Here is an 11,170-nt window from a genome sequence, read left to right as displayed (position 1 = left end):
GAAATTAGTAAATGAGTGCATTTTGATTGAAAACATTTTAGTATGCTAGGATGCTTCAGATTCATTTATTGTGTGATAGAGTAGTATTTAGCATGAACTAAATTATATTTTCCAAAGAAAAATTTGGAGATAAGCAGCACCCCCACTGTCATGACCCCAGTACTACCTTTCACTGTGGGTTGGATCAGAGCATGTGCACAGGCACAGAAAGAGATAAGAGCTCATGACACATGGAATCCAGGAACAGAAATAGCAATACCTGAAGGGTAGGGGGAAGGTGGGCAGAGGAGGGGATCATAATGATTGACACATAACCACCACCAACCACTCCAGGGGGATGAACAACAGAAACCATGGGGAAGGCAGACAGCTGTCAGTGTAAGACATGAAAATAGTAATAATAGTTAATAATTTATCAAGGGGTCAAGAGGGAAGGTAGGGAGAAAAAAGAGGAGCTGATGCCAAGGGTTCAATAGAAAGTAAATGTCTAGAAAAAAAAATGATGGCAACATATGTAGAAATGTGCTTGATACAACTGATGTGTAGATTGTTCTAAGAGTTGTAAGAGCTCCCAATAAAATGATCTCTTAATAAAAAATAAAAAGAAGTGATGCATTTGAGTTATGGTACTGGTGACGGATATTGGAAGTACCATGAACTGCCACAAGAACAAACAGATGGACCTTAGAAGAAGGTACAGCCAGAATGCCCTGGAGAAGTGAGGATGGTGGGACTTGGCCTCACATACTTTGGACATGTCATCAGGAGACCGGGTCCTGGAAAAGGGTATGGTGCTCTGGTAAAGCAGAAGGGCAGCACAAATGGAGACACAGTGGCTGCAACAACAGGATCAAACCTAACAACGACTGTAGGATGGCACAGGACCAGGCAGTGGTTTGTTCCAGAGTAGTCTCATAGTCAGTTGCTATGAGTTGTAACATATTTCCTGGCACCTAACAACCACCACCACAACCATGACATAATATGTTGTGGTCATCGGATTGGAGCTCCGGAATTGAGAATTAGCCACACATTGTAGTACAGTAGAGCAAGGTCTCAAAAGTCAAAGTTGCAGAGTGGCTTTGGTGTGTGCGTGTGCTGAATGCATATTTTACGCGCTATGGGCTAAAAAACAAATAAAAAACTATTAATTAATATCCTTAGAGTTTTTTTTTATTAAAAAAAAAGTTGCTTGAGCAAATAAGCTTCATCCCTGCCACCCTTCAAATGCTGAAGTACTTGGAATAAAAATGGAAAGGACCAATTTTAATTCAAACCTCTAATATTTCATATCAGTTGTCTGTATTTGTGGTTGGATAAAAAATGAGAGAGAGAGAGAGGTTGCACATGTCAGGTGCTTATATTACGTTTGCAATCACTAGTCTCAAGCCTGACCTTGAAACTGTCAGCTCAGTTCACCAGAGTTCACAAAGGGAGCTTCACAGTTAGGAAACAGTGGCTTTGCTGCCTGTGTATAATTGATGAGCCACCCTGTAAAAGTCAACTTAAACACGTTGCTCTGGTTTTTCATTCGATAAATAATATGGACAATATAGAAAAATGGGATAAAAAAGTTTTAATGTCCATAGAGACACCATTCAGAGGTTTCAGTCTTTCTTTTTTCCTAGCAGATAGTAGTTTCTGGTTTGTTTGCTTGTTTGTAATCATACTGCATGGATAGTTTCATAATTTGAGTTCTTTTTCACAGAATACTTAAAAGAGTAAATATTAAAAACCACTTGTGATGAGCATTTAAATTGATACATAAAATGTTACAATTTTTAGACATTTATTTGAAATTTCTATATCTTTTGAATAGTGTCATGATGCAGATTTTAAGCGTTTTCTCTAATTTAGATGATTTCCTTTAGAAAAAATTCTAGATACAGAAGTGTTTAAAGAGTACAAGCATTTGGAAACTTTGAATCACAGTGCAGAATTGCTTTCTAAGGAGGTAGTTTTGAGGTGTGCACTGATGCAAATGCATTAAAACATAACAATAGTGGTATTGGCCTATGTAATTATATTTATAAGGCAATACACTGAAGCTGCAGGTGGGTCTTGGACCTCAGCTCATACCTCCCAATACAAGAACACATTGTTCTAACAAATTGGCATTCTGTGATGGTCACACACACACACACACACACACACACACACACACACTCACTCACACCTAGATAGCTCAAGACAAAATGGGTGCATAGGCAGATGTGGTGAAGACAGAAGATGGTGCCCAGCTATTAAAAGCTACAATGTCTGGGGTCTTAAAGGCTTGAAGTTAGACAAGCAGCCATCCAACAGTGAAGCAACAAGCCCACATGGAAGAAGCACACCAGCTGATGCAATTTTGAGGTGTCCAGGCTGGGCAACGGGCATCAGAAGATTCACAACAAACAAACAAAAATGCATTGGTGAGAATGGAGGGGGGTTAGAGCAGAGACCCAATGTCCATCTGTGGACAATGGAACATCCCCCCACAGAGGGGTCGCAGGGAGTGGGTGAGTCAATCCAGGTACAATAGAGCACTAATGGGTCACGGAATATACCTCTGATCCCTGGAGGCCTCCTCACCTCCACTATCACAACCTCACTGCGGTCTCCCAATCTAGACTAGACGGGAGCATGTAAAAAGGTACAGGCAAGAGATAACACTCACAACAAATGGAACCCAGGTACAGGAATGGGAATAGAGATTCCAAAAGGGTAGGGGGAAGGAGGGTGAGGGGAACAGGGCGGGGGGCACGAATTGCAATGAATGCACATAACCACACACTCCCATGCAGGGGGAAGAACAACAGAAACCAGAGGGCAAGGGAGATGGCGGTTGGAGTGAGAATGGAAAATAATTAACAATCTACAATCTCTCAAGGGGCTACAAGGGTTGGCAGGGGGAGGAGGGAGGGAAAAAAGGAGGAGCTGATCCCAAGGACTCAATGCAAAGGAAATGTCTAGAAAAGAACGATGGAATATATGTACTAATATGTCAGATACAAATGATGTATGGTTTGTAACAAGAGTTGCAAGAGCCCCCATAAAATGAAAAAAAAAAAAAGGTTTCAGTTTATACTTCAACTCACAGTGTCTGAGAGTATCCTTTTAATCTTACCAGCTTTGAATTGTATCTTTTAGCTAAATGTTTGCTAATATGAGAGCCAACTGAAATGTTATGATTTCTGGTCTGTTTGCTGTTGCAGCGTCTAGGATAAGAGTTACGATAACCGGGTTTGGTCAGGGATCTGCCACTTCCTAACTGTGTTATACGGAGCACATTATTTAATCCCTTTGGGACTCTCTTAAAATTCCTTGGTTAACAAAGCGCAGGCCAGTAACAGAATAAAGCAGATAGCATGAAATTCCTTTATACTGGTGTCAGATTCCTGGCGAACAACAGGCAATCCTTCCTTTTGCAAGGGAACCTGGAAGACTGAAACATTATCTGGATAATTCTGGCATCCGAGATCAGGGAATGATCTTTTGGTGGTCTCTAAGAACCTCTACACTTGTTTGGTTACAAAGTACACACAGGTTTCAGATCCTTGAGGAATTTGCAATCTAAAGGCCTCCTGAGTTTTACCTGAGCCCTGGGGCATTTTACTTGTTCCCAAAGGCCTCCAAAAGCCAAGGTAAGCACTCTGTGCGAGGAAGCTCAGTGAAAGCGATACGGGATAGTTCCTGGGAAAGCTTCTGAATGTCACAGGGCAAGCAGGTGTTAGGGCAGGAAGGATATGATTTATTTATTTGTTCCATAAAAGTTAAGTACACCTTTGAGCCTCTATTTTAATAAAAGTTTTGCTCATAACAGGTAAACTCAGCGAGGTCTTGCAAACAGAGCAAACGGGCAAATCTGGTTTTCTACACTGTCATTTGGGCAAGGGGCCGTCAAGAAGTTCTCGGAAACATGGAATTAAAAGATAATGGACTTTCTCCAGGGGCTTTTTTGAAGTCCCTTGGAATACACTGACGCTTGGTTTGGCTGCGCTTCTGCACCTCAGCCAAGGGCGGAGAAGGGGTTTGGGGCAGGTGCCAGAACCCGCACCCAGAAATCAAGAGCTTCGCCTTTACTCTCGGCAACCGAGTAGCCTAGAGTTGGAAGCACACGATCCAACGTGGCATTTTCTGGAAGCCCAGGACGACTGAGGTTTGGCTGCTCCTTGACATCCCGTTCAAACGTTTCCTTTTTTAGCCTACTCCTCAGGGCAGCTGAACAAGGTCGTTTGGAACCCCCAAGCCAAACAACCCAACACACGATTACCTCTGCTGACGTGAACATGTGCACTTTCGATGGAGGGCATAGCCAGCGAGGCTTCGGTGGGATCAACGCATGACAAAAAGCAAGCTCCTATTTGCAGGCAGCTCCAGCCAGCCCCCGTCATATGTACGTGCGCGGTTTGCACGAGAAGTTCCCGCAGCAGAGGCCCGGGGCTCGCGCTCCTGCTCCGGGAGCTGCCAGCCCAAAGCCGGGGGACGCGCTCCATTAGCTCGCGATTCCCGCTGGGAGGAAGAATTCCTCCTGGGAAGGGGCGGCGGGGGGGACGCCCTCGGCGAGTGTTGGGGCCCAGCGGGAGTTTCAAGTTTCCACCCGAGGGGGGAGGCGGCGCCCTCCGAGCCTCCAGCCGGGCGGCTCTGGGGCGCTCGCGCCGCGCCTTCGCTCCAGGGGGTCTCCCCCTTCCTCCCCGTCCGCCCTTCCCCGCCCCCTCCCCTCGGGGATCTCGCAGGCCTGCCGCCGGGTACCCTCGCGCCGGCCCGCGACCCCCGGCGACCCCGGGCGACGCGCAGCGTGAGGTCGGCGGCGGGGCGGGGCGCGGCGGGGCGGGGCGGGGCGGCTCCCCCGGCGGCGGCGGCGGCGGCGGCGGCGTTGGCGCTCCGGCCGTGGCGCGAGGCCGGCCGGCCGGCAGGGGGAGGCGGGGGGCGCGGGGCAGCCCCGCCCTTCCCCCCGCCCCCGCCCCCGCGGAGCCGCCGGGCGGCCATATTGCGGAGCTGTCTGCGGTGGCGGCAGCGCCTCTCCTCTCCGGCGGCCCAGCGCTCCCACCGCCGCTTCTCCCTCGCCGCCGCCGCCGCGACGCCGGGCGCTGCCGAGCGGCGCCGCAGCCACCGGTCCTCCGGGTAAGCGGCCAGCGCCTCCCTGCCCCCGCGCCCGGCCGCAGGCGCTGAGGCGGCGGCGACAAGTTGCCGGGCCCCGGTGGCGGCGCCGTCACCGCCTCCGCGAGGGCCTCGCGTCCCACGCCCCATGGGCTCCCGGGCCGCGGCGGGAACGGCCAGGCCGCTCGCGAGGCCCTCCCTCCTGCCCTCCCTGCCCTCCCTGCCCCGCCGCGGCCCCAGCCAGCCCGGCTCGAGCCGAAGGCCACGGCCGCGGGGCGCGGGGCGCTGCGCCCGGCCCCCTCCCCTCCCCCCTCCCCGGCCCCGCGGACTGGCTGCCGCCTTCCCGCCGCCGGGGCCCGGCCTGGCGCGGGCGCGTCCCTTCCCGCTAGTTTGTAAACACAGCAGTTCCGCGCCGGGAAGGCCGGGATAGGACCCGGGCTTCGCTCGCCTCCAGCTTGACCGTGCGGCTGCACGATTTCTAGAAAGCGTCGGGGATGGTGCCTTCACCCGGTTGGGGGCGCGGGCAAGGCCGCGCCTCTAACCTGCTGCCGCCGCCGCTGCGGGCCCCCTCGGCGCCCTCCAACTTTCTGGAGCCCCAGGGCCAGCCCTGTGCAGGTCTCAGATCCGCCGGGCAAGTCGAGGAAAGGACAGGCCCCCGTCCTTCCAGCGGGGCCCGCGCCTACTCCCCCGGCCAACTTTCCCCTCCTAGAGGAGCCTTATTTCACCCCGAGAGCCGCTTCCTATGCAGATTTGTCTGCGGCTTGGGACCTTCCGCAGAGAGGCTATTGCTTTTCCCGAGCTAGGGATTGCTAATGAGATTGGGGGTGTTATCAAAGTCCACTTCATCCCAAAAATCCGGTTGCGATTTTGGGTGTACGACTTTTTAAACGAGGTGCCCGGTGGTGGGCACGAAGGACTAGCGTGATGTAAACGTAAAAGTGGAAACCAGTAAGGGCTTATTTGAGAAACGACGACTTGGACGTAGACATTTCAGTCTCTTGGTTACAGAACATACTTAAAAAAAAATAACATCACATACTCTTATACCACGGGAAAAGCTCGGAATACACAATTGCCCCGTTCTTTTTGTTGCCTAAATAATGACTTAATCCATTTGCCAGAACGGCATCAGACTGAGAAAAGGTTTTTACTCTCAGGACTCCCTTGATATATTTTTTTTGACCAGTGTGCTTAAACTTTGAGAGACTGATACAATTTACCTCAAATAGGACGAAGTGTGCTACATACAACAGGGAGTGGATGCGTGTGTTCGTGTGTGTGAGTTTATAATAGAGTTGGTAGTTTATTAGTAAGGAGTGAATAGACAAGTTGGGCTTCATTAATTTTCTTTAAGTGAGATGAAATTTGATTATGGTTTTTGAAATCTTTAATTCTTGCTCTTGGGGAATCAGAGTGTTTTTACTCCTTGATCCACACTCTTGGATATCAATATAATCGATGTAATTCAGGATGGATGGGGTTGGGGTGGGTATGAATGCTGAGCCTACATTAGGGGATTTGGACTCATACGAAATCACTGTCCCCAGTCCGCTCGTAGCAAGTCTACAGGACAGGGTAGAACTGCCCCTTGTGAGTTTCCGAGACTGTAACTCTTTGTTTCAAAGCATGAGCTATATCAGAAGGGGTGCTTCTTTGTTGCTTCACCATTCCCAAGAGCAGAATTGGATTTTTATTACTTTTATCTGTGGCAGGACGGTTACAATGAAGGTCTTAGATATTTTCAAGTCATCTTTGAATCATGAGTCTCACATAATGTCTTACATGTGAAATTGTGGTTGGAATCTTTTTTATTTGAATCTACTTTTAACGCAATGCCATCAACTTGATTCCTACTCACACTGACCCCATAGGTCAGAGTAGAACCGTTAAGGGTGGGGGTAGTCCGGGCCCAGGATTGCCTAGAATTTGCAGTTGTGAAGAGTGAGCTAGGCTAGTGGGACATAGCTGACAGGCGGTAGCTAAGGTAATTTCATGTGAACTGCCTTGAGTCTGGGAAGTCAATGAATTCATTCTGTCTGGAATGAGGCAGCTCCCGTGCAGACCAAGAACGACTTCACCTGTGGCGTACAGGCTGCTGTGGAGTTGGATTGAGTTGTTAGAAATCTATTTAAGGCTGAGAATTTCTGTAACTTTGCAGCCAGGGTATGGCCACCTCTTTGGTCTGATCCTAGTGCATTCTTCAATGAAAAAATTTTCTTTCAGAGATATTCTACCTTTCCTATTCAAAGTATCTCTTTGAATATTTCATATGCATTTGTATTGAATGCATATTTTAAGTCATTAAAAAAACCTTAAAAACTACATTTTGTGGCAGTTATCTCAGAAAGATGTTAAGTGGAAAAAATAAAAGCACTTCTTGCCCAGAACCCGCCCCAAGGACCCTTAGTCCTCCTGTTTAGCATAGACAACTCTGTTAGCCAGTTCTTGTCTGTAGAAAATGTTTAGTACAAAAGGATAAGCTTAGGCTTCATCCCGTCTTTGTGGATTTAGTTGAAAAGTTATTGAAACACAGTGATTGGGCGCTGGCTGCTGTTGAGTTGCCCACACCTGATGAAGGCTTCATGTCAATGGGATCTGGCACCAGTGCCAGCCTTTATGGACTGATTGTTTTTGGCAGTACATTTCCACCCTGTTCTTCCTAGCTTAGTCTGGAAGTTTTCCTGGAACCTTTTCGGCATTGTAGAAAGCAACCAGAAAGCTTCCAGTGGCAGCGGGTGGTAATTGTGTTGAAAATGCATTGCCTGGAACCAACCAAGAGATTTCTGCCCTGAGAGGGCTGATTTTACCACTGCCTTTAAAATAAGCCTATTTTGTAACAAGCATGGAAAGTGTTTATTTGCCTGTTTTAAGGATGCAGTCAGTATTGTTTTTTCAGGTTATCATTTGAATGAAATTATAATGGAAATTTCTATATTCTCAAAAATATGTGTATATGTACACATGATTTTTCTTGATTGACTAAGGGTGAAGTTTATTTTTTTCTTTGCAGCATAGTACATATTTGGCCATAAAAATTTTTTTCCCTTGAAAATGCTTATGATTTTGGGTAGTGAAATGTTCATGTGAGTGTTTTCAGCCATAGATAGGAGATGAGAACTGATGACACATGCAACCCAGGAGCAAGACTGGGACAAGAGATACCAGATGGGGAGGGTGAAGTGGGGGAGGAGGGGAAGAAGGGGGAACTGATCAGATCACACAATGATCAACACAAAACCACACACACCCTCCAGGGGGAAGAACAACAGAAACCATGGGGGAAGGGAGACAGTGGTCAGTGTGAGACATGGAGATAATAAGAGTTTATAATCTGTCAAGAGGTCACGAGGGTGGTGGGGAAGGGGGGGGTGGAAGAAGAGCTGATACCAAGGACTCAACAGAAAGTAACTGTCTAGAAAAGAATGATGGCAACATATGTACAAATATGCCTGATGCAATTGTTGTATAGAGTGTAATAAGCATGGTAAGAGCTTTCAATAAAAAGATTTTTTAAAAATATGAGTGTCTTATGGACTGTTTGGAAGGAAAATGTCTATATGATCCACTTCTTCACTTCATTTAATAGTGTACTCTAGTGTGAGCTTTCTGGATGAAATGGGTGTATTCGGGTTAGAGATTGTATTGTATAGGACCATTGTCCCCCACACCGTTTCCTTGAATAGCCAATATGACTAGAAATCCTTGTAAATGCACTAATTTAAAATGCTTAGATAGATATATTAAAAGGGAAATATCAATTTGCCCATGAGGACATTTTTCCTACTGTATTATTGGAGACCTTTTAATAGTATAATTCTAACATCTTTTAGAGGTTAGTTTTGTATGTAAGCGAGGTAGTTAGACTTTGTACATCCAGTGATCTAGATGGATTGCATATTGGACTGCTAACCACAGGTCAGCAGTTCAAAGCCACTAGGTGCACCTAAGAGAGAGAGATGAAGATTTAAAGCTTTGGAAACCCTCCATAAGGTCACTGTGAATCAGAAGCCACTTGAAGATTGTGTGATAATACATATATATCAAAGTAGTCTCTGTGCAGGCAGCTCTGGCTCTCTGTCAGTGCTCCTGGTGCCTTGGGGTTTGTGTACTTGCACCTGCAATTGGCTGCCTCCAGATGAGCAGCCCTAGGGTATTCTGTTGTGGATTTGAAGCCCTGAGGGACAGAGTGAAACACCTGCAGTCTGGTATTTGCAATTTCTGACTAGCACTGAACTGCTGTTGGTGGAGAGGTACCAGCAGGAGCCCCATTGGTGTGGTTGGGGTCTGCAAGCTGCCAGTGGCTGTTTGGGGTGCTACAAGCCAGGGCATCATAAACTGAGGCTCCACAGAGTTGAATCCCACCTCCCTAAACAGACATGGTGCTTGCCTGTATATGAAAAGAGCGTTCACGAAATGGTAGTTACTTTAACTTTTCTGTACAGCACTTGTAAACTTGCGTACACTTGAAATAGAGTACTTTTGAGTCCTAGTAAAGTTGAATTGGGAAAGGTATTTTTTCTTTACTAATAATGATTTAGAACATGGGTCAGTAAACTGGGCCAAATCCACCCTGCTTGTCATTTTTTCTAAATAGTTTTACTGGAACACAGACCCACCCCTTCATTTTTATTTTATCTGCAGCTGCTTTAGCAATAATGAGTTAGGTAGTTGCCTCAGAGACCATCTGACTTGTTGAACTTGAAGTATTTACTACTATCTGTTCCTTGACAGAAAAAAAAATTGCCAACCTCTGATTGAGAGAAAAAAAGTGTCAAAAGATGTTTTAAATAACACTTATTAAAAACATAAGCACTGCGTTGTTTATTATTTTCCCCAAGATTATAGTACTTCCTAGGTTTTCAACTTCAGTAATTGATAGACTATTTTCTCTATGGACTTCAGGACCTTGCTGCTGCTTTTTATTTAAATGTGGAAATTTGAAGGTAAAATTGTGCAGTGAGCCATCATTTGTTTTGGTTACTTAGATTCTTCAAGATGTTTTTGGTTGCAAATAACAAAATCCTCAAACTAGCATAAACAACAATGGAGTTTGTTATCAAGTCCAGAAGCTCAGGAGTGGCTCAGTAACATTGTCAAAGACTCAAGTTTGCGCCTCTCTCTCTCTCTCTCTCTCTCTCTCTCTCACACACACACACACACACACACACACACATACTATCTCTCTCACTTTTTCTCTCTTTCTCTCCGTATGTCTTCAGCAGTAGACACAGCCATTCCATCTCAACACAGCCATATCTAAAGGAATAAGTCTTGTTGGCCAGGATTAAGGCACATCCTATACTTTAATCATTCACCAGCAAAATTGATTCTGTTCCCATTAGTATATGAATTATTTCCCTTATTCAGTCTATGAAGACTGAATGCCTTGTGTTCCCTTTTAATTCCCATCCAAATCAAATAGTATGAACGCACGAGTACAAACTGTCTTAGATACCAACTCTTTATGGAAGGAGATGCTTCCATACATGCTACATACTTTTAGGGAGGGATTGACAAACTGCAGCCCATATGCTAACTCCAACCTGCTCCTGTTTTTGTAAAAAGTTTCATTTGAGCACATTTAATTATTGTCTTAGGTTGCTTGTGTCATGCAGTGTCCTATATAGTCTTCATGAGTCAGGGTGAGCTTGATGTTATGTTGCCCTCAAGGCCTAAAATTTCTGCTTATGTGGTTCTTTACAGTAAAGTTTGAGGCCCTCCTTGCTTTAAGTTTGTTTTATTTTTATATATGGGCATAATCATGTACTAAGGACTCTGCATTTGAGAACAGAAAATTTTAAAAAATACTAAGGAATGCATAGTTTACACTGATGTGGAAATACATATTCCTTGCATACCATAAAGGGTGTGTTTTCAGTGTTACTGTACCGGTGTACGTGCATCCATTCCTCACTTTTTGAAAAGGTACGTTCCAAAGGTAGGTCATTATGTGAAAATGGAGGTTGACTATATTATTACATAACTGACAAATTATATCATTATGTATTTGGCCAACCACTGAGAATCATGGTCCAGCCAAGTTGACCCAACACCTGTTACAGCCAATGTCACTCTCAGGTGTTTGCTA

The 11,170-nt window shown here is 46.0% G+C and overlaps 1 protein-coding gene across 1 annotated transcript in view; it reads left to right on the top strand.

Moving 5' to 3' along the window:
- Nucleotides 1-4,948: 4,948 nt before the first annotated feature.
- RDX (radixin) overlaps nt 4,949-11,170 on the top strand; it is a 65,319-nt gene continuing 59,097 nt past the window's right edge. The window contains exon 1 of the mRNA XM_075546565.1: nt 4,949-5,106. The gene's annotated coding sequence lies outside the window, so the exon portion shown is untranslated. The remainder of the gene's footprint in view (nt 5,107-11,170) is intronic.

The sequence above is a fragment of the Tenrec ecaudatus genome, chromosome 4, assembly GCF_050624435.1.
Source record: "Tenrec ecaudatus isolate mTenEca1 chromosome 4, mTenEca1.hap1, whole genome shotgun sequence".
NCBI lineage: Eukaryota > Metazoa > Chordata > Mammalia > Afrosoricida > Tenrecidae > Tenrec > Tenrec ecaudatus.
This window is presented reverse-complemented; position numbering and strand designations above follow the sequence as displayed.